The sequence below is a fragment of the Theropithecus gelada genome, chromosome 9 (assembly GCF_003255815.1).
Source record: "Theropithecus gelada isolate Dixy chromosome 9, Tgel_1.0, whole genome shotgun sequence".
NCBI classification, from domain to species: Eukaryota; Metazoa; Chordata; class Mammalia; order Primates; family Cercopithecidae; genus Theropithecus; species Theropithecus gelada.
The window spans coordinates 83639438-83666576 of NC_037677.1; the positions used below are offsets into that span (position 1 = coordinate 83639438).

At 39.1% G+C, this 27139-nt stretch overlaps 1 protein-coding gene across 2 annotated transcripts in view; it reads right to left on the bottom strand.

Annotated features, from left to right (window-relative positions):
* Positions 1 to 27139, bottom strand: part of SGMS1 (sphingomyelin synthase 1) — a 168443-nt gene that overhangs the window by 88458 nt on the left and 52846 nt on the right. Inside the window, exon 1 of one of the 2 annotated variants that reach the window (XM_025397292.1) lies at positions 18667 to 19082. The exons of the other annotated variant lie outside the window; for it this stretch is intronic. The gene's annotated coding sequence lies outside the window, so the exon portion shown is untranslated. Of the gene's footprint in view, positions 1 to 18666; positions 19083 to 27139 lie in introns of those variants that run through there. 2 annotated transcript variants of the gene reach the window in all.

A 27139-nucleotide genomic window follows, 5' to 3' on the forward strand; every position in this document is an offset into this window, starting at 1 on the left:
TGTTCTAAAACTAGTTTATGGTGCTGGTTGTAAAACTCAGTAAATTTACTAAAAATCACTGAATTATATAGCAAATATACAGCAGTAAAGTTGGTTTTTTAAATGACAAGGTGATCATCTGGACTTAGCATTTTAATTGGGACTGGGAGGTAACTAAGAAAGGATGTGCTCAAATTCCAAGTTTTGAGAATATTCATCCCTGTACCTTCTAATAATCTGAATTTTGAAACAGGAGATTATAGTACTTTCGTTTAATAAAAGGCATGCAACTGTTGAAAATAATATAGAATATACAACTATTGAAAAGAATATAGAAAAAATGTGACAACAATCTAAATGTCCATCAATGAAAGTGGAGCACTGAAATTATAGTACAGCCATCCTACAGAAGTGGTGCAGTTCATATTAAGCAGTCAATTTAAGAATGTGTTAAATTATATACAATGACACATATATAAATATTTCCAGGACATACTGAGTGAGAAAGAATGTCAAGCAGAACAATGCACACAGGAGGATATATGAGAATGTGTATGAATTACCTATATATGTACAATGCAAATAACTGCATGTATATTTGGGAAGATAAATGCCAGATTGTTCATTATGCTTAGCTCTTGGAAGTAGAAAAGAGTCAGGGGAGACAACTTCCCATCAAAGCTCAAGGAAGGAGGCTGGGCATGGTGGCTCACACCTGTAATCCCGGCACTTTGGGAGGCCGAGGCAGGTGAATCACAGGGTCAAGAGATCGAGACCATCCTGGTTAACACAGTGAAACCCCGTCTCTACTAAAAATACAAAAAAAATTAGCCTGGCATGGTGGCGGGCGCCTGTAGTCCCAGACACTCGGGAAGCTGAGGCAGGAGAATAGCGTGAACCCGAGAGGCGGAGCTTGCAGTGAGCGGGGATCAAACCACTGCACTCCAGCCTGGGTGACAGAGCGAGACTCCTTCTCAAAAAAAAAAAAAAAAAAAAAAAGTTCAAGGAAGGAATCTGGAAGTATGTGCATGAGGTGCTAGGAATGGTTGTCACTGGCTAGATGGGTTTTACAAGGTTGTTTATGTTCTTTTTATATATATTCAGTATAACTGTCTATGTTTTCTAATGGAGAGGAAGGTTAGTATAGTTGTCAAAAGATTCTGGAGTCAGATGGTCTAGATTTAAAACCTAGCTCTTCTGTTTACTTGCTGTGAGACCTTGAATAAACTACTCACCCACGCTGTGCTGCAGTTTTTTGCCTTTGCAAACTGAGGATAACAATAGCACCTACACCACAGCTCGTGAAGATCAACAAAATAGAAACACAAGACCTTTAGAACACAGCCTGGCATATATACATATACATATTTTTTTAAGAGACAAGGTTCTCACTCTGTCACCCAGGCTGCAGTGCAGTGGTATAATCACTGCTCACTTCAGCCTCGAACACTTGGACTCAAGCAATTCTCCCACCTCAGCCACCTGAGTAGCTGAGACTACAGCTATATACCACCTTGCCTAGCCAATTAAAAAAAAATTTTTTTTACAGACAGGGCCTTGCTATGTTGCCAAGGTTGCTCACTATCTTATTAGTAAAGAAAATATGAAGGCAGTTTCATTTTTGTGAGAAAAAAGGTAAGAAGTACAAAACTACAAGTGCTGACAGTTCCTTTACTACCTGTTCAATATCAGTGTGTGGCCAGAATGTATCAGGCAATAATGAAAGTCTGGACAGTTGTCAGATCCTTTCTTCTGGCCAATACTGATGTAACCAGTCTCCCGATGGACCACATCAAGGCCAGAGGGTTTCTGGGCAGGAAGCTCCCAAGTGCCTCCACTCACCCAGGCAACTGCAATGCCTCAAGATGATGATAATTAGTGTGTGTGACCAGACCAATGGCAGAGACACAAACGGTTTGACATAAACACTTATGCCTAGTAATTGACCTCAATGGGGCTTGTGGCCTCATCTTAAGACAGACGACACAAACCAGGGTCAATTACCTGACACTTGAGCCAGCCATGGGAAAAATCATTAATTGTCACATTCTAATAATACATAGCAAATCTCTGCCTTGCTGAAAAACAGCAAGTTCTAAACTAGCCCCAATTTCCATACCTTATACTGTATTTTATTAACCTTTGGTAGTCCTGAAAATATTTTCCAGTGGCCGCCCTCTGAATCTGAACAATACTAGAAACTCTTTCTTTAAAAATAACATATTTGTTGAGTGATTACTATGTGCCAAATTTATTCTTTCAAAACTCTTTGATGGAGATATTTTAATCTCCACTTGTGCAAATGAAGAACACTGAGGCTTGGAGAGAGTTACTGGGGTCCCCAGTGAGTGGCAACACTGGGAACCAAACACAGAAGCTTCCATTTCCAAAGCCTCTGCTTTTCCACCCACAGGAGAAATCCCTCTAGTTTGGTTCTCAAGTGGTTCACACTCTATTCCAACTACAAAGTACTCTTCCAAAAGGCCTATAAGCCACTAAAACTTTATACCAACCAACCAGAAATACCCCCCACCAAAAGCTCCTGAGATTTTCCTAAGGGATACATGTTTTACATTTGTCACAATCAACATTACACTTCCATTTTTCATTTGCCTTCTTCAATGCCAACTGGTTTTCAACAAAGCACCAAGGTCTCACCCACAGATCAGTCCTCACTGAGGCTAAAAAAATCCAAGAAACACCTACTTTCAAACACTCGTTTTTCAAAGTAGATTACCTTGTCGTATTCATTTATGCTCCCGCACAAAATGTCAAAGACAAATTTACAAATGAATTTCTGTCAGCCTTACTTAGTCACCTTGATTTTTTAAGATGAAGCTAAAAATGCAAAAGATGGACCAAAGTGGTATAAAACTGTTGTACCCAACAAATTATTTGTGAGCTTTTTGTTGACATTTTAAACATCTTCATTTTGTTTAAAAAAAAAAAATCTCCATTTACCTTTCATTTCAATATTCTGCTTAGAAAATTACCAAACTACAATAAATTTGGTCAAAAGCCTAGCTAATGGCATTATCCATCAATTACTGCATCAGTCCGCATTGAAATGGATGCTTAATAAGCGTCATCATCACTCAAAACAATGACTATTTTTCTAATGTTCTGGCGTCCAATTATTTTTGCATTGAATGTCACTGAACAGTAACAAAAGTCAAAGCATAGCATTAACTTTTTCAAAAAATAATCTATCTTCCTATTGTGGGCTTTTATTTCAGTAGATTCAAATTAATGGAGTCAATTGCCTCCATAAAACTATGAAGAATAAACAAAACCATTAGACATCTCGGGTCAAATGGCAAGAAAAAGGCGCCATGATCCTACTGGAAATTAAGATTTATTGACATTTTCAGGGTATAACATTATACGCCAAGCCAAGAAAATACTGCACAATACTGCCCTTTATACGTTATCATTAAAAGACTTTCCATATGTATGAATAAGTATACAAATACGGATTATTTGAATTGTGAGGAAATCTTTAAAAACCTTCTCTGGAGATGTTTAATTAAACAAAGAACTAGCCAACTATTTTTCCGGGATTTAGGTTGAGTCGTAGTTTACATAGTATGTAACAAGCCATTTGTATACTCAATTTTTGTTAACCAGAACCATTTTTTCTTTCAATTTCAATAGCTTTAGAGGTACAAGTGGTTTTTGGTTAGATGGATGAATTGTATAGTGAAGTCTGGGATATTAGCGTACCTGTCACCAGAGTAGTGTACACTGTACTCCATAGGTAGTTTTCTATCCATTACCCTCCTCCCTTCTGAGTCTCCAATGTCCATTATACCACTCTGTATGTCCCTGTGTACCTATAACTTAGCTCCCACTTACATGTGAGAACATGCAGTATTTAGCTTTCCATTCCTGAGTTACTCCACTTAGAATAATGGCCCCCAGTTCCATCCAAGTTGCTGCAAAAGACATTATGTTGTAACCAGAACCATTTTAAATGTTCAACGAAGTTTGTTCTTTGAGGAAATTTAGACAGAAATTCATTTTTGATCTATTATTTTAAAATCCGATACACATAGTTTTAATAACACTACTTACAAAAGAACAGACATGATTATTACTCACTGGCCAGTCTAGACAGAAAATTACGTAAATACAAAGAAAGAAGAGTTTCAACTAAATAACATTTGGCACAAGTACACTGTTTGCATGTTCAATGTCCAATTAAGTTTATGAGGTAAATAATATACTATTATCTTAAACCCATCCCAGCTGTCAAGAGCCTGAGGTTATGAAGATAAGAAATGAAAGTATTCTAGGCTCTAGGGGTACATTTGTCAGGCATGCATATATCTAATTGACTAACATGTTCCAAAGTGAATCTTCATTTGAGTTCTCTATTTCTGCTCATCCTCTGCTCTTGCTCTTCTTTGTCTTCATTCATTCATTCAACACATGGTGTTTCAAAAGCCAGATGCTACTCTAGGTGCTCAGAATACAGAAGTGAGCATTACCTACAACTCCTGGCTACCAGGAGTTGATCTCATCATGTGGCTAAATTCTGATGTTTCCAGACAAGGTTGTTCATAAGCTCACCTGCTCTTAAGAGGCTCAATAAACTGATGAAGGTTTAGGCAAATACAGAGGGGAAGAACACCAACATCTAGTATGTCTTAAGAGTAATTTTGCTGTAAGATGGTACAGGGTCTCCACAGGTATGGGACACGGTAGTATCAGGTGGGATAACCTTTAGTCCCAGACTACAACTACTCAGGCCACAAAAACAGCAGAAGGTATGGCCAGATTTCCTCAACCCCTACCCTTCTTTTATTTCTTTTGTTAAAGAATATGTTTAATATTCCTTACACCAAAATAAAAATGTTTTTAATGGAAATCAAAAGATAGATGATAACATGGGGGAAACAGGTATAATACATATGAAATAGGATGAAGTTTCCTAACTTAAAATGAGCTCATACAAGTCAATATGATAAAGACAAGAAGACACAAGGGCAAAAGGAGGGAAAAAGAGGGAGAAAGCAGAAGAAGAAAGCACATGAGTGAGCAGTTTACAGAAAGAAACCCACAATGGACCTATGAAAAGATCCTAAACCTCACCCAGAGGGAAAGTAAATTTTTAACTTACCAGATTGGCAAAAATGTTAAAGCTTGGTGAATGAAAAGTATTGATGGAAGCGTGCGAAAGATATAATCTTGGTGTGTGTGTGTGTGTGTGTTTTTTAAAAAGGCCAGGTTCACAGCTGTAAACCCACTGCTTTGAGAGTCTGATGTGGGAGAACTGCCTGAGGTCAAGAGTATGTGACCAGCTTGAGAAACACAGTGAGACCCGCATCTCTATGGAAAATACAAAAAACTAGGTGGGCATCGTGGTGCATGCCTGTGGTCCTAGCTACTTGGGAAGAAGGAGCATCGCTTGAGCCCACGAGTTCGAGGTCGCAATGAGCTATGATTGTGCCACTGCATTGCAGTCTGGGTGAAAAGCGAGACCCTGTCTCGAAAAAACAATCAGTGACCTTTCCGGAGAAGAATCTGGTGATGCTTATCAAAATTTGAAATGTATTTTCCCACTGATGAAGCAATCCCACTCACAGGATTTTAACCTACAGGTATGTCAACAAGATATTTACACAAAAATATTTAAAGAAAGGCAGACGGCAATATATCCAAGAGCTAAACACAATCCCCCTACTGGCAACTACTAAAACAGCCAGAAAAAAGGCAAAAATAAAATCAATTATTATACACCCATAAAATAAAATACTGTACCATCATTAAAGAGAATAAAGAAGATCTGTATGTGTTGACAGGAATATATCTCTAAAATAGATAAAGTACAAAGAAAAAGCTAAGGAACGGTATGTATATTAATTCGTTTATTGAAAAATGCAAAAAGCCAAAAGCAAGATAGATGCAGATATGTGCCAAAATAGGTATTTTTTTTTTCCTGGAACAAATCACAAGAAATGTAATAACAGTGAGGGGAGCCTTTTACATCTCTTTCTAAACCATTTGATATCATTTGTATACTAATCATGCACATGCACCATTTTTACTTATTTTCATATCTTAACCATAACCTCTCTCTTACACTCTGTTCCTTAGCAAAACCTAATTTAAAAAAATAAAACCAGAAAATTTAAAGCATTTATAATAAACCTCAACATCCGAAGCTCCCAAAATATATTTAACAAATCAAAGGCTTTTCAGGAGAGTTCTGACAAAGAAAAAAATACAACAAAATAAGAAACGAAGTAGAGAAAAAGGGGGCAATGCACATGGATAGACTGAGTATCAATTTGGGTACAAGGACAAGGCTGAGTATTTCTCCCTTTCTAATGTTTTAAACAAATTGATAAATTATGCATTGCATGGTATATTGAGCAAGAAGCCACACAAAAAATCAGCAGCTTAAAGTTGTAGAATGTGGAAAACAACTGAGAGGAAAAATCTTTGAAAAGCTCTTCTGGAAGAACTACCCCAATTCATGAAAAACAGTAAAGAAACGCCCTTGCAAACAAAAGAAAAGTCCTACCATGTACAAATAAAATATACTAAAATGTATTATGAAATCTTTTGGCAAATATTTATAATGTTTGAGATAAAATCCCAAATTGAATTATTTCACATGCAACCATAATTCTAGGTTATGCTACATATCTTCATAGGCATTAAACAAAAGCCTGGAATGTCATTTAGCTGAATGTCATTTTAAAAATGTGACTGCAACTCTTTATTATCCATGTATGTATCCAAGGTTTAAGAGACAAACAGTAAAAGAAAACTAAAACACTTAATCCTCAAAAGTCCTCTAGTGATGTCACTATGAATAGCAAAGGTAATAAAACCACAAAATGTGAGTATTCTAAGGAAAATGATGAAGTACTACTGGAAGGAAAACCCCACCCAAATATATATATACACATGTGCAATTACCTAGCTGAAAAAAATAATAATAAAGACTCTGAGAAGAAGGGTGGACTCGTTTTTCTCCCGGTGTCAGTTATCAATTTACCATCTCTTAGCTACAAATTGACCATTTACAGCCTGATTTGCAAAAGGGGATCTGAGCCCTTTCAGTCTTTTCCATTTGCTGGCTGACATGATGTTTGTTAATTTCTGTCTGTAGAAAATGCTAGAGAGACATTGTAGGAAGTTTTGCTTCCTGGTCTGATCAGGAGTCACATCAGACTCCTGTCAGATGTGCAGCTTCTCCAAAGCCTGTCTCAAACAGTTTTTAGTGGAGTGCCTCCAGTAGATATCTCCCCATGAACAGCTTTCCCTGGCACCATAAAGGATGGATTTTCAGCAAGTTCTGGAGGGCAGGTTTTCAGTAAGTTTCGCTGGTGTGGCACTACAGCAACTGCTCTGCCATGCAGTGAGTCAAGGCCGTGTCCTCTCCAACAAGGTCTGGATCTCAGCTCTGAAAGTGGGTAGAACTTGGTCTCTTCCTTGGGTCCTTTATCTCAGCCTTTGGAGCAGTGGATGCTCCCTATATCTGCTATTTCTATAGAGTTCTGTTTACTTCTTATTAGCCAATCTTATCATTGCTCCAATCCTTTGTTAAAATTCTTTTTTTTTTTTTTTCCTTAAGAGATAGGGTCTTCCTCTATTACCCAGGCTGGAGTGGAGCGGCATGATCCTAGTGCACTTCAGCCTTGCCCCCTTGGGCTCAAGGGACACTCCCCTCAGCCTCCCAGGTAGCTAGGGCTACAGGCATGCGTCACCACACCTAGGTAATTTTTTTTTTTTTTTTTTTTTGTACAGACAGTGTCTTGCTATGTTGTCTAGGCCGGTCCTGAGCTCCTGGCCTCAAGTGATCTTCCTGCCTTGGCTTCCCAAAGCAGTGTGGGGATTATAGGTATGAGCTACCTCACCTGGCCCTAATAAGTCTTAATATTAAATTTTCCTTGTTTAAACTACTATGCAGTTTCTGTTCCCCGACTGCACTGATGATACACTCCCTTTACTTACTAGCATTTCTGCAGTGGGCCCAATGGCAACGTGCATAAGTAAAAGACCAAGAATTAGCATTTTTCCAGTTCTGTCACTAGCATGGCTTAAACTATTTAACCTCTCTAGATTTGCTAAGTGATGTATCATAGAATGTGCCGATAAAAATCCAGGTGAAGAAGTGGTTAATTCTGTCTGCCTAACCCAAGAAAGGGAGAAGCCACCAGGAACACTCCTCACCTTATTCTCTGTTGATATCTTTGATATCCTTTCTGGTCTCAGCTCCTATCCACCCCTGATCTCCAGACGGCCTCCTCCAATTGTCCCTTCAACCTGGGGTTGGTAATGACTTCCTGCCATTGCATCACCTGTAAGTAACTTTACTACATTCCCCCTTCCATAAATAAGAGTGGCTTTTTTTTTTTCCTGCTAAGCTCTGACTAACCAGTTATAATAGAATGGGTGCATATACGCATGCTGAAGATTCACTGTGTCTATTCTTGAAAGCCATCATGCACTGCTAGGATTCAAAGTTTAAACCCGAGGAAATCTAAAATAATATACCTTTATTCGGCCTAAAAGAGCCAGAGTTAAACCCCTGAAATATTTTGATTTATATAGGACTTGCTTGAAAATGAATCCAGCGCCTTAACATCTACTTTTTTTAAGGCTGAACTTTTGGCTGAATCATTTTCCCTAAATTTGTATCTAAATATCAAAAAATTCATTTTTAAAAATGCTTCCTTTAGACAGTGTATAGCACAGTGCTCTCCAGTAGAGCTTTCTGAGATGATGGAAATGTTCTGGATCTGTTCTACACAATATGGTAGCCACTAGCCACATATGTAACTATTGAGCACTTGAAATGTGTTAGGTGCAACTAAGATTATTAATTTAAATATTGGCATGTAGCTAGTGCCTATTGTATTGGACATCAAAGGTCTGGCAGATGGTCCTCTGTAATCTGAGGAAGGCTCTAGTAACAGTTTAAAAACATTATAACTGCCAGGTACCGCAGCTCATGCCTGCAATCTCAATACTCTGGGAGGCAAAGGCAGAAGGAACGATTGAGTCCAGAGACCAGCCTGGGCAATATAGTGAGACCTCATCTCTACAAAAAAAAAAAAATTTTTTTTTAAATTAACGAAGTTCCTGGCTAACACGGTGAAACCTCGCCTCTACTAAAAATACTAAAAATTAACTGGGTGTGGTGGCACGTACCTGTAGTCCCAGCTACTCGGGAGGCTGAGGCAGGAGAATCGCTTGAACCTGGGAGGCGGAGGTTGCAGTGAGCCGAGATCGCACCACTGCACTCCAGCCTGGGCGACAGAGTGAGACTCCATTTCAAAAAAAATTAGTGGGGCATGGTGGTGCATGAGTGTAGTCCCAGCTACTGGGTTGGGGGGCGGTTGAGGCAGGAGAATCACTTGAGCTTGGGAGTTCATGGCTGCAGTAAGCCATGATTGTACTCCAGCATGCTGACAGAGCGAGACTCCATCTCAAAACAAAACAAAACAAAATAAAAAAAAGATTATAACAACCCCTAGCCTGCCTGACCTCCCTCCCACTACTGGCTACAAACACGGACACATAACTTATTCAGATAACTTAGTTAACAAATTCTTAGGGAATAAAATCCATTCATTTTATTCATATAGATTAGGGTCCAGGCCCAGTAAGGGGAGACACTCACTTTGGAAAGAGGTAATGTTAGAATTCTTGCTTTGTTTTTCCTGTTCTTTTTATTTTATTGATACATAATATTTGCACATATTTATGGAGTACATGTGATAGTTTTTGCACGCATAGACTGTAATGATCAACTCAAAGTATTTGAGATATCTATGACCTCTAGTATTTATTATTTCCACGTGCTGGGAACATTTCAAGTCCTCTCACCTAGCTACTTCAAAATATACTATACATTGTTGTTAACTATAGTCACCCTACTCTGCTATCAAACATGAAAACTTACTCTAACTGGATGTTTCTGTTTTTCCTATTATTCAATCTCTCTGGATATAATCCCATTTACTCCTTGAATTGTTTCAGTCCATTCCATACTCTTCCCAAGAGGATTCCTCTACAGTCTTCCCAAGACCATATGGTTTTCATACAACATATCTCTATGTACCCTGGCACTACTGAGACTGTGACAGACATTCCTTTGAAATAGACCGGTGATGACTAGTTTCTCAGTTACAAACATTTAATTTCTTATCTCTGACCTTTACTTGGACATAATCAAAATAAATGACAACAGGTTTCTCAATCCTCCTGAGAATTTTGCTCCTAAAAGTAAATGCTAAATATTAGCAATAGATAACTTCAGGAAGCTCATTCGATACATCAACAGGAATATAAGAATATTAAAAGGACAATTATATATGAAAGTACCACAGGCTCTGGAACCCAAATGCCTAAGAAACTATATACAGCCTATTATCCTGAGAAACAAATGAAAGTATATTTCATAAGTCTACAAGAATTTTAACAATATAAAATCACACTGAAAAATTCTGTGAAATTTTGGCTATGAACTGCTTTGGGTGAAAATTTCTGTAGTTGTTTAGTAATTTGTGCAATTAAAATGACAATTACAGGACACACTAACCAGCGAAGTAGGAATTAGTTTACCTTGTAATTTTAACTATAACAATGTACTCTAGTTTCTTTTACTTTTGTTTACATGAGTCACCCACAGAACAGAACATCACATTTCCCACATGAATAGACACTCAATGACATTCATTTTTCTTCTCAACATTTTCTAAATTGCAATAAAAAAGATAATAATATTATGATGGTCATGGCACTCTTGTGTTGCAAGTCAGATAGCAAAGGGCATTCAAGGTGAAGACAAGCAACCCTGGAGAAGCCAGCTGGTCCTTAAAGTGCAGTGTCATCTGGGGGGGCTCACACAGTCCAAGACTGTCCTTTAGTCTTGCAAATTTATAAATACAATGATCAGAAAAGCATTCATACTGACCACACTTATGGTGACATTAACGTAAAAACTACAGCTGAATACCTTATTGTGAGAATGTAAACCATCAGGTGGGTTGGATGCTGGCATGTCTGATGGCAGATCTCTGAAAAGCATAGTTATGTGAGGTGGCCATATTACCATGAGAAGGCTGCATAGTGGGCATGGAACAAAAATATGTTCTGTGGCTTCCTGTGTGGTCTGACACTGTGCACTGTGAGGTTAAGGAGGACTCAGCGGTATTCACCAATGAGGGCAAGACCAACCTCTAATTCAGATTTGGAACTTAGGCAGATTTCAAAAGCCCTCAGACAGCCCCACCATAGGGGAAGACCCATATGGAGACCTGGTAATGCCACCCCAGGGGTAAGGCACCTTCTCTGTAGCCAGGCCAAGTTGGCCTCTCAAATTCAGTCTCCCATCCCAGTCTTCAAGTTCTACTTCTCTAAATTCCTCTTCAGACAATTTCCCTCTCAGAATAACATGTTAGTTCCTTTAACCAAGTTATAGTCTCTTTACTTGTTGTATGTTTGCTGTGATACATTCATTATAGGTTAGTTTAATAATTTCTTTTGGAGTCAGGTCTTTCCAAATAGAGAAGAGGGAAAGGTATATATAGTATATATGCTGTTACCTGAGGGCCCTCATGTATGGCATATACACCATACTCGTGGTAGAAGCCAATAATTCCAGTGAAATGAAAACTTTGGAATTTCAAGAAGGAGGGACCTCTTAAAAAAACAAACAAACCAACAAACAAACCTATAACCACACCCTGTATTTAAAGAATTCATTGAATGTCAAGCTTAAACTCTTTAAAAAATACAAGCTAATAGACCTATGGCGTGGGTAATGAGGCATATTGTTCCACTCCACCTTGACTTAAATCTGTTTGTTCCTTTATGTCCAGAACGTGTTTGAGCCTTTTGGTGAGACCCTTACTTCAAAAGGGGGAAAAAAGAATCTATTTTTACATCTGTTAACTCAGCACAAGTCCAGAACTTGGGATTTTGGTACCAATTACTGCAAAATTACAAGTTGATGCCCAGGAGCCTTGTAAACACACAATCAGCTTTCAAACATTTTCAGCAACACTTCCTGCAGTGCGTGGTAATTTCTAGTCTCATCCATATCTAAGAAATCAAAGTGACGGAATGCACCTAAAGAGGAGAAATTGTTTTATGGAGTCTCAAGAATTGTGGTCACTGGTTCCATCTGAAATTTTAAACTGCCTAGTCTTTCTTTTATTTTATTTATTATCAGCTTGACGTTCAGCTTAGTTTGACTATCAAACTCTCAGCTTCCGACCCCATAGAACTATGCAATTTTGTATCACCAGTTCAGGATTCTCTGTTAGGATCACCAGGTTTCTTTGCCAATACTGCTTACCCAGCAACTCAGGGGCGGCTTGAGGCTTGCGGCCATCAGAGTCTGGAACACCACCTTCTACTTCTGTACAATCAGGAAAGTTAAGTAAACTTGAAGGTTAGCTTAATGAAGGCCACTAAGCACTAGCAGGGCTTAGTCTGTGTTAGTAATTTCTCAGAAGTATGTTTTCATCTGTGCACCAGTCACATTTCACATGCCCCTTATGCTGGAACTGCTGTGCTCCCCTTGGGCAGTCACCACCCAAGAGGGATGAGCTAGCTGTGAATTCTCCCAATGATGTGAGGGGACAGATTTCCTTCTAGATACCCAGAGAGAGGCAAGCTGCTGGGGGCACTCACTCCACTAGAAGGTTCAAGTCACATGTTTACGTGAGGTTTACACAATTCAATGCAACAGAGACACTGAGAAAGAAAATCAAGATCAAACACTTTTCAAAAAAATTGTTAACTTCAATTCTCCAGCCTGAAAAAGTGCCTTTTCCTAAGCCATGGAACTTTTCATTGCTGGACCTCTTATTGCTATCTCCCTGGAAAATTAACAGAACTGCAAAACAGTCTGCCATGATAAGGTAGACAGCAGATGGATTGTGAATACTCTGAAATCTTCCCATCCAATCCCTATCGCCTACAAAAATTCACACCATTAAGTCAAATACATACAATGCCAGTTGCTCTTACGGATAAGCTATACACTGCTATAGCTTGCTTGATACACAAGTGGAAGTGACAGAAAAAGTGATCACATGAAAGCTTTATCTTTTCAGGCAAGGCTGAGAGGGTATAAGAAATCACTAAGATGACAAAATTGACATATTTGCACATACATTTGCTAAGTGTGCTGCTTACACCTTAAGGCATGGAAAAACATATTTAAGAGACATAATATCAAGCGTAAGATGAAAAAATAGAATTATACTGCTTAAGAACAAACATTACATGTTTTTATAGTGGAACAATTCATAAATGCAGAAGTTATATTATTGGCTAATTCCAGACTGATAAGAAATAGATGACTCTCGTTTTCCATGCAACTTATGCTTCCCTCTAATAAGTGCTTCTCACTTTAGTGCATATTCTTCATTCCCTACAAGGCCAAAGTGGTATCTGTAAAGGCATTTACTTCTCCTAAGATTTATCACCTTGGAAAACAAGAGCCCTTTTAATATTTTAACTATTAAAAAAATCTAATTTCCTTATATATCCTCCTTCCAGATCTTACATTTTAAAAAGCACCAGTCAATTCTATTAACCTGGAAAATGTAAATTAAAAAAACAAAAGTTATCTCTTGCGACTGTGCCTAAGGACTGTGCTACATAATTCACATATATATCTTGTTTATTCCTCTAAGCCCTATGAAATAGAGATTTGGTTTTCACAGATAAAGAAACTTGCCCCAAATCACACAGCAAGTTAAACTGGCAGGGCTGAGATTCCAGCAAAGGTTTATCTGACTCTCAAACCACTATAATATATTCCTCCAGGAAACAAAGCAAATATTTCACTGTGCTGCTGATAAAATGTATACACTTGCAGATTTCAGCATACATTAACTCTCAAAAGTCTTTTATAAACATACTGTTAAAGCTATTTGGTGATTTCGTTAAAGCAAAGATTGGCATTCAAATGTCACAAACAGAAATACATACATTGAACTTGTAAGCCAGGACTTCTCAATCATAACACTACTGACATTTTGGACAAGGTAATTATTTGCTGTGTGGCCTCTGTCCTGTGCATTGTAGGATGTTTAGCAGTATCCATGGCAGTATCCACTAAGTGCCACTAGCACACCTCCCCACCCCCAGCTGTGACAATCAAAAACATGTCCAAATACACCAAATTTTCCCTGGGGGGTTAAAATTGCACCCTGCAGAGAACCACTGAGTTAAGCTAATTGCCCATAACAACTGGTTAAAGACTGTACTGATCTGATTTGGACTGGAGATAAGAAAGAGCTCTCCTAAAACCTAGTTTAGTGAAGATTTCTCATACACCATGCTATAGCTCCTTAACAGAAAGCACTTATTAAACTGGACAAAATGTACAGACTTCAAAATGTGACCATCTATCTTTTACCACATTGGTAATAGTAAATATAAAGTACCATTTCTCAGCTTAAAAGTTTTTAATTTTTAATTTTTTTTTCTGTGGACTCATCTGACTGAAAGTCTCTCAGCTTTTACACTAAGGTGAAGACGCCTATTGTTTTTGGACCACTGTTCAAATAACAGTTACTAGACACTCTCCAAACCCTAATTACAGCCAGGCATAGTGGTTCACACCTGTAATCCCAGCACTTTGAGAGGCTGAGGTAGAAGGATCGCTTGAGTCCAGAAGTCTGAGTTCGAGACTAACCTAGACAACATAGTGAGACCTTGTCTCTGCAAAATGTTAAAAAATTAGCCAGGCATGGTGGCACACCTGTAGTCTCAGCTACTCAGCAGGCTGAGGTGGGAAGACCGCTTGAGGTTGCAGTGAGTCGAGATCATGATGCTGCACTCCAGCCTGGGCAACAGAGCAAGACTCTGTCTCAGAAAACAACAACTAACCTATTTACCACATTCTGGATATGTGTTTAAACACAAACCCAGAAATGTGCATAATATTGCCTGAAGTAGTAGTAGTGACAGTAGTAAAAACAGCAGCAACAATAAAAGACTAGCAGCTAATATATACAATTTACTATCCGATTCTGCTTTAAGCACTTTACATGGATTATAGAATTTAATCCTTCAACTTCTTCAACAGCCCTCTAAGGTAGGTACTATTACTATTATTCGTATTTTATGAATGAAGAAATAGAGGCATAAAGAGCTCAAATAACTTTCCCAGGATCTGGTTTTGGAGTCTCTATTTGTAACCACTATCTACAAAGAACAATGCAATTATCATCTCCTTGGTTCCAAATACTCTATCTCTTGTACTGGGTGAAGTTTTTCCCACCAGCTGTATCATATGCCTTTGTCAAGGCACACTATTGACACCTTGCTCAAGTCTGACATTATGCCACTGATCATCCCTCTTTAGGGACAAGACATAAACTCATTCACCTATACTGCTATCCAATTCATATTTTTCCATCTTGAGTAAAGAATACACATACCACATTATTAAATGTTCTGATAAAGCAGACATTGCATATCTATGGCAATGCCCTGATATATTTGTCCAGTAACATTATTAAAAAACAAATGAAGTTAATTAGACATAAATAATTCTTAGCAAACATACGCTACACACTGATCATCACTTTTATTTTTGTGACCATTCTTTTAAAAAAATGTGATCTACAATTCTGCTAGACACCAACATAAGCCATGAATCTAAAGTTTTCAGAATTTACCATTTCCCCATTTTTGAAAATGGACTCTCTGGCATGCTTCCCCCTCTCCATGATTTTTCCAAGATTACTCCCAAGTGGTTTTATCATCACACTGGCATGTTCTTTCAACATGCTCAAGAATTCAGGTCACTTAAAGCAGTTAGGATTTAGAGTGGTTTAAGGAAGTGGGTAGGTGTTCTGTGTCAAATAGATGGTGCAGGTGATGAGGTGGGGCTGTGAGCAATGCCTAGTCCTGGAATAGATGCCGTATTTCATGGTCTTCGATGAAGGTGGCATTGTTCTCTTGTATGATGACATGCCAACAGATACTCCGACAGATGGACTCTCTCAGAATTGGATGTTCTGATCAGACACGCTGAGACTTTCTCACCTCCACATAACTAGTTTTAGCGCTCACAGTGTGCCTTTCATGAGCTCACCATTCTTAAACAGATTCAGGCCGGGCGCGGTGGCTCAAGCCTGTAATCCCAGCACTTTGGGAGGCCGAGGCGGGTGGATCACGAGGTCAGGAGATCGAGACTATCCTGGCTAACATGGTGAAACCCCGTCTCTACTAAAAATACAAAAAATTAGCCGGGCACGGTGGCGGGCGCCTGTAGTCCCAGCTACTTGGGAGGCTGAGGCGGGAGAATGGCGTGAACCCGGGAGGCGGAGCTTGCAGTGAGCCGAGATCACGCCACTGCACTCCAGCCTGGGAGACACAGTGAGACTCCGTCTCAAAAAAAAAAACAAAAAAAAAAAAAAAAAAAAAAAACACACAGAATCCACACAGATTCAACGCTAATCTAGGTGCTAACATAAATTTAAAAATATTTCAGTTAGCATATAAAACACTGCAGGTATGCACTCACACACAGGGGATTCAACTAGAGAAAGCCTGAGTTGTACATGTGAGGCACAGGAGGAAAATGCACACACTGAACTAAAAAAGGTCTTCAGAAAAAAAGTAGAAGAAAGTTACCGGAGATCAGCAACACTAAGGCAGCCACTTGCATTAACGAGCTCATCAACAGTAGGACTTTCTCAGTTAATATTTGAAAGCCGTAAGCTTCTAGAGTAAATGTGTAATTCCTTGAACTTTGATAATTTGGCGCTGGGACAATGAGGCGCTTTTAAATCACTTAAAAATCTGCTTTGAACCAAGAACCTCCTCTGGATCATTTCAAACAGAAAAATCAACACTATTTTAGGAACAATTGGAGTCATACAGGAAAAATAACCAACCTTAAATGCTAACTTCCAACATAAACTAAATTAACTAGCTGTGAAATTTGGAGCAGGTAATACAACCTTACGGAGCCAGTTCTTCAACTATAAAACAGGGATAATAATACCTCCAGTTCTTAGGCCTATTGTGAAAACTAAATGAAGTAACGCATACAAAGCATCTCAGTACCTGATAAAAGAGATCCTTAAATATTCAGCCTTTATACAACTATTAGGTGAAACTAATAAAATTCCAAATTTAATAATCTCTTTGGATTTTAGGCATCTTAGAGATATAATAAAATATTATTCCATTCTCACCACCTGAGGGGGCCTTTCCAACTGCCTCAGTGGACTTGAGAACAGGGGACTTAGGCCATTTCTCCCAAGATTACAGGCTGTTTCTCAAAGAGGATTCTAGGCTGTCACCTTTCACACAGAGGCATTTGATCAGTTCAACTCGGAGCAAAAGAGACTTAACAATTAGCCTATGAGCTTGAAAACAGTGTTACTAGGAGCTCATAGGGTAATTTAAAGTTTCTAACAAATTATTTTAATCATTCCATTTAGAAGTGGTTTCTTTCCAGGGAAGATTCCTTTATAGACCTTAAAAAAAAAAAAAAAAAAAAAGCCAGCTGCGAAGAATTTTCTTTCTCTCTCTAAAAAAAGCCAGCTGCAAAGAATTTTCTTCCTCTCTCCATGACAGTCTATCTTTTGACTGCATCCCAGTCTGTATCTTCATAAATGCAGGAGTATAATGATGCTATTCATGACTTGGTCATTCATATTCATAACTTCATAATTCAGTTTACAATTCTTCTCACCATCCTTTATGTTACTGGGACATCTTTAACCTGTCTTTCCTGTACACAATCAGTGCTGCTGATCGTGGTAACTTCCCTGTTGCATTGTGTATATCCTCAGTCGTCACGGGATTCCGCTTTCCCTGTCCCCCACCTCCCCAAACTCTTGCAAGAAAATAAGTTACTTGGCACTATACAACTGCACTAATTTCTTGTGTAGAAAAGCAGATTTTTTAAGTGGCTCACTGGACTTATTTCTACATAAATTTAAAAGTGGTAACTCAATTGGATAAAAATGTTCTGATAAATATTTGTAGCATTCAGGGTAACAGAATTTAGTCTCCAGATTTCCTATTTTGGTACAACTACACAAAGCAAACACAAATAGAAAAAAAAGGCAAATGTCATGCATTCTTCTCCATGTATTTATTGACAGATTCCACAAGAGCGATTACCTGGCCACACTAAACGGGAATCACGGTTATGGAGTAAACATGATCAGTCCAAAACACAGGGGCACGTGCTTTCTTGTGGCACTTAATACCAAGCTCATTCACAAGCCAGCTTCCACCCAACCAAAGGAGTTGGCAAAAGGTCTGTTTCGTACAGGGACCGGAGTTTGAGAAAGTGAGTACTTCCCCAAAACTTACTAACCAAATTAGACACAATCCCACTCTCTCAAAAACCGCCATTAGGAAAACTTGATAACCCCAAGCAGAAACCACCCCCATCCTTGGTTCTCACGCCATAGCAGTTAGCATCACGCAATATAAAGAGCACTTGTTGACTGAGCCTACCCATATCCTGACCCACTGCTTCAGCAACTGCACTGAACCGTCTCAGGTGTAAATAGCTAGTGCCTATTTGGTCATTAAAGCGCCATGCAGGAAAAATAAAGATTTCCCTTACTTCGCCGTAGTAGAAGAACTGGCACTGATTGCGGTATTTTAATCGGTCCCCACCGTCTGTGAGTGTATTTTAATGAACCACAGCATCTCGGGAGCAACACTTACGGTCTCTCCTTCCCCGAGGCAGTGTCTCCTGGAAAGTTCCTGGGGCACCAAGTTTGCGCGCGGCTCCTCGCGCTCAGGGTGCGCGCAGCCAGCCCTGGCGCGGGCGGAAAGGCAAGCGCGGTGAGTGGCGCGCAGACCCCGGGCGCGGCTCCTGCTGGGCGCCCGCGCCTGGATCGGTCCCGGCGGTCCCGCTCCCCTGCCTGCCCCGCCCTGGTGCTGGGACAGCGGCGCTGTGGAGCCCGGCGTCCGGAGTTGGGGGGCGGCAGGCGGATGCGCTGATTCTCTCCCGGGGTCAACTGCGAGCTGGAAGCCCAGCCCGACCTCAGAGGCTCCAACAGCGAGGTTGGTGGGTGTGGCCCCGCAGCAGAGGGTTTCTGGAATGCAGGGTGTGGCCCTCTACCACTGCAAAAAAGAAATGAGTCAGCCCGTTCAATCCTAACCAATAAGCACGTTCAGTGTCGGTTAAGGCGGAACTTTCCTTTCTTGATTTATACCAAGCTTAGCAGACTTTCACAGCCTATTCTTTACGCCTTTGACAACTTCGACATAACTTCTAGAAAAGGGTAGGTTGCCTTTGAAAACGCTTGAGAAACAAGGATTAATCTGACGAAGGATACTTCAGTGGATGTACATTAGTTTCGATTAGTAAAAGTTCTTGAGTTAGGCAGAGATATTGGGTGCAAAGAGCGTGAGACCTGGGATCAAAGCAGATTTGGATCAGACCTCTGACACTGTATGGCCTTGAGTAAACTGATTATCATCAATGAGGGGGCTAAAATGCCCACCTAACAGTTTACAGATTGCGACAGTCCCCCCATATGCAGTTTCGCTTTCTGCTGTGTCTGTTACCTGCCCGGCTTCAGTTGCAGTCTGAAAATATTAAATGGAAAATTCCAGAAATAATGCATAAGTTTTAAATTTCATGTCATTCTGAGATTGTTAAAATTGTTATATTTTATCATTAGTTACTGTTAATCTCTTACTGTGCCTAATTTATAAATTAAACTTCACCATAGGTATGTATAGGAAAAAACATAGTATATATAGGGTTCAGGACCATCGAGGTTTCAGGCATCCATTGGGGGCTTTGGAACATACATACCATCTGGGGATAATGGGGGAACTACTGTATATGTAACAATACATGCAAAGCATTTACCACAGTGCTGGATGTAGAGTAGGCACTCAAAAAATGCTGTCTTGTCCCTCTGAGCCCTGAATACGAATCTCCAAAATTGTAAACAAACTGGCTCGTAATTTTCAAAAATTGTTTCCTATATTAAATATCTAAAGAATTTTAGAGCTGAAATAGTTCTCTGGTATTCCCTGGTCTGAGTCCTTTATTTAAGTTGTGAGAAACTTAAGAAGCTTTAGGTTTAGGATTCTTGAATTTGGTGTTCTTACTCTACAATAGAAAGTTTATTGGTAGCAAATAAGGCTTAAAATTGGAATGATTTCATTTAGGTCACAGGTAAACCTACTTCTAAAAAAGTACGAGTGATTTTTGGAAATATTCTATCTGGGTCACTGTGCCCTAAACATTATTTTGTAATAAAAATACTTAAAAGAAACTTTATTAAGGAATTGGCAAATTACAGGGGGCTACAGAAGTGCTAATTCCTGAGGGCCCATTAAGAAATGAGTTGATTGCCAGTGCCAAAAGAGAGTTTCTAGATGGGAAGAAAAAAAAATGTTAAGTTACAAATTAAACGTTCTTTGCTTTGGAGATCTCCTGAGCAAAGATCTCTTTGTTTAGAGTCATTCCACAGGCCAAGGTTTCTTGAAAATACTCATTAGCCAAAGATAAGATCTAAAGCGAGATCAACAAAATGCTGTTCTTTTCTCCAAAGCAGCACAGGAGAGTGGAAAGAACACTGCACAAAAAGTCAAGAGCTCCCTTCTTGGTCTCGGCTCTGCCAATAAGTGACAGGGTGAACTGCTTCATCTCTCTCTGAGGATCTCTAAGAGTGTTTCCAGTTGGAAACCAAACTATGGTCAAAAGAGCAGAAGCAAGATTGGCCTACAGCCTCACATTTATCCTTAGCAACAGGTACTTAACATATTAAGTTGGGTCTGTCTCCTAGATGATGAAGCTGTCAAATCTCTCTTGACCCTCATATTCCTCATAAAGGTAATCTTACTCTCCTAGACACTTTAAGTTAAATTCTGGAATCATCTGGGCTCCCTCTTTTCTCTCTTGACAGTTCACTACCAATAGGTGTAACATGAAGGCTACTTTCATATCTGGACCACTTTTTTCCATTCCTGGTTCAGGCATGCATCCCCTCTGCCTGAGTCACTGAGGCTGAGCGTCTTCCAGCTGCTGTTCCAGCAGGCGGGCCCCTCCCTCTATGCCTCTCAACACATCATCATCATCATCACATGACAAATGTCAAAGTCGAGCATGCCATCAGGTCATAAACCTTTTCCTCTCAGACAATTAGATAATTTTATAGTAGAGATCAAAAGGAACACAATTTGCTTTACGGGCAGCTTTCCTCAAACATTCATGTAAATTAATGTGTATTTTTAAGAGCACTGATTTTCTGTTTATATAATTGTTACAGTGAGCTATACTGGCTGAACTGATAATACGTTGGTTGTTATATCAAGGGCAGCAGCTCTTTTACATGAGAAGACTACATAAAGCTTAAGTGTATATGAACAACTCAATAAACTTCTTAACACTGTAGTCTAAAAAATACAATTGTGTTTGTGTGGACATAGCGAGATATTTTGAGATCTATGATGGAGGAAGGGAAAGGCAGCCCAGACAGGAAAGAGAGATGATCTAGTTTGTTTGTATTGTTTAGGATCCAGCCAAGCTTAACATTCAGAGTAGGTGTTCTCTCCAGGAAGAAGGAAGGCTTCATGAATATGTTCAGCTGCAACCATAAAGCACTTAAAAGATGTTTCCAATAATCCTTATGCTTCAGAAATAAGAACAACACTGTGACCAATGTGGTTAGAACATTCCCACAAGAGAACAGGATAACTGGTTCTAGGATGCCTTTGTTGTCTCAAATTAAAATTCAAAGTACACAGATTCTAAATATATAGTTACCAAAAAAGAGTGACGGTGAACCTGCGGGTCCAGTGCCATGACATTTATAGGCACTCGAAGCCTGGCCTCTACCTCTGCAACCCCTGCTCTTAAAAACCCTCTGCCAAATAACCTGCTGGTCCACTCCTTGTTCCTCTAAAGCAGAGGGCACATTACTAGCACCATAGCTAGGGACAGTGAGTGCTTACCATTTTATGTTGACTTGTCTTCCACTTTAAATATAGGTTTAACTTTCTCAGAATCAGGGCTCAGTCAGTTTCAAATTCCATTCCCCACCTGAATGGCTCCCACTGGTGGCAGGAGATAAAACTTAGAGACGCTCCTCACTTTCCCACCACTTCCTTAAACAGACCGTTCAGACATTTGCCTGCAAATTTAAACTGACCACCTCTCAGTCACAACATGACCTCCTGGAACTAGCACCTGCTTGTTTTAAACCCACCGATTAAAGCTCCCCTTAGGAAACATATTTGGATAACACACTGGACCCCAATAAGATGTTGGCCCATGGGTCTCTTTATCTTTGCCTGTGCTCCCTGGCCTATGTAGTGGAGACGGTGGGGGCCTCTGAGTGTGCCATGTACACTCAAGGGTCTAAAAATTCTTGAACTTTCACATTGTGGTTGGGAGCCGTGCTCATCCCTAGTGGAGAGGCTGCCCCAAAGGGACCCATGCAGGGGGCTCCCATGTTGGTGCTCTTTAGTCCAGGCCTCTCAGCTGCTGGGTGGTTACCAGCTAAGGTGACAGAGTTTCATTCAAAGCACTAGGCTCTCACCATGCCCCCTGCCTGACAACCTTCTTGCATTCTTTTTACTACATATCCCATTCCAGACCACTAAAACCCTTCCTTCTCCTAGAACTTGTGTCACTGGCAAAAGCCCTGGGGATCTCTCCTCTCCTCCAAATACCTACAGATCTTATTCTTTATACTTCCATTTCACAACTAACACAGAGTGTTAGCATCCTTCCTTCTTTTTGAGATCCCTGACCTTTCACTCTCAGCAGACAGTCAAAATCCATCTGAGGTAGACATTGTGTTTCTGAGCCTCTGTATCCCCCAGAGCCTAGCAGATTCTGAATAAATAGTCATTGTTGTTGATATAATGATGCTTAAGTTATATAACAGCCACAAAGGAGAAAAGAAAACGTTCCCTTTGACTGCTGACACATCAAGAATAAACAAATATTATAGCTGTTCAAACCAGTTGGCAAGCAGAACCCAAGCAGCAGATGCGTTTCTGTGCTCTTCATGGCATGTTCCAACAATACAGAATGCTACTGAGACAGCAAATCTGATACTTCCTAAAAGGAAGTGGAGTTTACAAAACAGAGTTGTCATGTAAAATCCCAGTTCCCCAAACACGAATCCATTGAAGAGAAGAGAAGCAGCAAATCATTCTATCCTCCCTTTCAAATAAGGAACACATAGATACATATTTGATAATCTTGCCAAAGTACCAATTCTTCCTTAAATGTAAACATCTCTCTCAACCACAAACATCTGTTTACCAACAGATGCTCCTAACCCATAATGGTAGCAAAGGACAGTTCTTCAAGACAATTCATAACTCCTAGAACTGTCATAGGTATACATTTATTATATGGCATTTGCATTATATGACATCATAGGTATATAAAAGTTTTACGATATTTGCATTAGAGCAAGCCTCTGTCAAAAGAGCCGTTACCACCTGCACATACATTCATTCACTGGTATCCTTTGATTAGCATTAACATATTTCTGCTTTGATGACAGATGGGGAAAAAAACACTACCACTGTTCTCAAAAGGCTGTGTCTGTCCTATTATGCAACTAAATAATGTATTAAAATTGCCCATGACAAAGGTACTGACTTTCTAAATAACTACTCCAAGTATAAACAACCAAATGAATTAGTCAGCAGTGTTTAACTTGCAGGTAACAAAAATGGCACTTGAGGCATCATGGGCAAAAGCAAGGTGAGCCACATTGGCTCTAAATATCCCAGCAAAAGGAAAGCCACAGGGGCAGCTGGGCACGAGGATCAGCTCAACACGAACTGCACCAGGACAAGATAGCATCTTTGTTTCTGGTGCTTTATCATTGGCTTTATCCTTCATTCTTAAAGTGTGCCTCTTCCCACTTAACTCCTAGCTCTGCCTCCAAGACAGACAATTCCTCCTTTCACAGTTGCAATTTTAAAAACTGCAAGAAAAACTCACGGGTCCAGTTTGGAGCCATGTACTCCTGACTGGCTGGTCTACACTAGGACCACTTGGTTGGTTTGGTGAGAGGAGCAGTAAGTTCTCTAGAAGAAAATGGGTTTAATTCTCAGAAGTAGAAGGAAGGTCTTGTTTACCCCAAACACATCATCACCTATCAAGAAATTCCAAGCCATCGTCAACCAGGTAATAAATTACATTCTAAAAGTTCACTTCTAGAGTCAAAAGTCAATGAACCCTTCTTAGACAAGGTGGCATGGGAAAAAAAATTAAGTCCATGAACTCTTATGTAACACTTGGAATACCTTTCATTTGAAAGCTGGCTTCTCTGGCCAGTCCTTAAAAACCTATTTAACTCACAATTTAATGAAATTATATGTCAATGAAATAGAATGCTGAATAATATTTCTAATACTGTACTCAAACTCCATTCATGACATTGTTCCTAAAGGAAAATGTATTTGAAATTCCATTTAGAACAAGAAAAACATGCTCAATTTAATGCATTTACCGAGTACCAACTAATGACAATGGCTTTCATTTTATACACATTATTTTACATTTAATCCATATACAACACTGCAAGGCAGATATTAACAACTACACTGAACCCACAAAGAAACAGGGAGTCCAGAAAGGTATATATGTCCAAGGTCAATCATCAAGACAAGTCAGAGCCAGCTGCACAGCCATGTTTGTCTGACCTGAAAGCTGGGACTATTGTGTCTAATACAAAGAGCAGCTAGCTAGGGGTGGGCTCACAGATGAGAAGATTGAGAGTGAATGTATCAGATTCTGTGTAAATACCTAAAACGTGAAGGAACTAGAGAGCAGTCACAGTCACTAGCCAGATTTAACTTTCTATTTCTTAAAAGAAAGTACTTCTCTATGGCTGAATACAGAAAAATATTTCTCTAGGTAGGCTTTAAGCTACCTGATCCTTGTACTTACATGAAGATCATTTGAAAATCAATGATTTGTAAATAGTATCTTCATAAAAAGTGTCTTTTGCCCTGTTAAAAAAAGAAGGTACTATCTATATATCTATATTAAAATACCTGTCTAAAGTGTTTTAACCTAGGAAATACCATTCTGGACATTGGCGTTGGCAAGGAGTTTATGACTAAGTCCTTGAAAGCAATTGCAACAAAAGCAAAAGTTGACAAGTGAGAACTAATTAAAGAGCTTCTGCACAGCAAAACAAACTATCAACAGAGTAAAGAGACACCCTACAGAATGGGAGAAAATATTTGCAAACTATGCATTTCACAAAGGTCTAACATTCAGAATCTATAGGGAGCTTAAACATTCAACAAACAAGAAACAACCCCATTAAAAAGTAGGCAAGGAACATGAACAGACACTTCTCAAAAGAAGACATATGAGCACAGCCAACAGACATACAAAAAAATGATGAGCCATCACTAATCATCAGAGAAATACAAATCAAAACCACAATGAGATACCATTAATCACAATGGCTATTATTAAAAAGTCACACCAGTTAGAATGGCTATTACTAAAAAGTCAGAAAATAATATGTTGGCAAGGTTGCAGAGAAAAGAGTATGCTTATCCACTGCTGGTGGGAATGTAAATTAGTTCAGCCACTGTGGAAAGCAGTTTGGCGATTTCTCAAACAGCTAAAAATAGAATTACCATTTGATCCAGCAATCCATTACTGCATATATAATCAAAGGAAAATAAATCATTATACCAAAAAGACGCATGCACTTACATGTTCAATGCAGCACTATTCACAATATCAAAGACAGGGAATCAACCTAGGTGCCCATCAACGGTAGACTGGATAAAGAAAATGTGGTACATACATGCCATGGAATACTACACAGGCATAAAAAAGAAGGAAATCATGTCCTTTGCAGCAACATGGATGGAGCTGGAGACCATTATCCTAAGTAAATTAACGCAGAAACAGAAAACCAAATACCACATGTTCTCACTTATAAGTGGGACCTAAGCATTGGGTGCACATGGATATGAAGATGGGAACAACAGACATCGAGGATTACTAGAGAGGGGAGGAAGGAAGGGAGGCTGAAAAACCACCTATTGAGTACTATGCTCACTACCTGGATAATGGGATGAATTATTCTCCAAACCTCAGCATCACACAATCTACCCATATAACAAACCTGCAAATGTACCCCCTGAATCTGAAATAAAAATGGAAAATTTTTAAAAAGCTGTGAATATTTAAACATGTTTTGTAGATCAGGTTGACAAGAATGAATAAGTCTGACATTTCTCATTACATTAATTTGAGGTGTGCAAGTTAAAACTCTTTTTTCCCTGAAGACACTCCGGCAATGTGTATGAAAATAAAAAGTATGCATCCCTTTAATTATATCTGGAAATATATCCAAAAATATATGTACAAAGATATTCATTGATATATCATCTGTAATAGAGAAAACAGGAAACAATCTAAACATATATCACCAGGATATTAATTAAAATAGATACGATATAATAATAAAATGGAGCGGTATGTATTAAAAATTATAATATTGACTTAGAGAATGTGCTGTAGCATATTGTTAAGTGGATAAAAATGATTTAATGAAAAACAAAAGTAAAAAAAGATTCACCAAAATGTTAACAGAATCTGGGGCTGATTTTCTACTTTCTTTACATTTTTCTGTGTTGCTTGAATTCTCCAAAATAAAAGTATTTTTTGCTTATAAAAATCTTTTAAGAGAAAATTAAAATTGGAAAAAAACAACTAACACTAATGTGACTCAGGTCTGCCAAAATAAATGCAATGGACACATTTATCAACATTAATGGTATTTCATACCTTTAAAAAATCTGTTTATGCAGTATTTAATATATACAAGTGAATACGGTTACCTGTTTGGTATGAAATATAGTATTAAAGTCACACCCATGAAGTCACCACCCATCCTATGAAGCAGACCTCACTGAAACATGGCAGCTCTCTGAGTTCCCCTTCCCTTGTCTAACTGAGGCTGACAACCATTTCTTTCTGTACATGTTGGACAAGTTTGAAAGCCCCTGGTCCAAGATGTTGCTTTAATAATAAATTAACCCTGTGCCTTTTGAAATCAAAGTAGAATGGTGGTCAGAAGTAATGAGACAGAAAACATCAGAATTCAATCAGGAAGAAAGGGGAACAGCTAAGTCATACATGGGCTTAACATAGAAACCACTAGTCAGACAGACC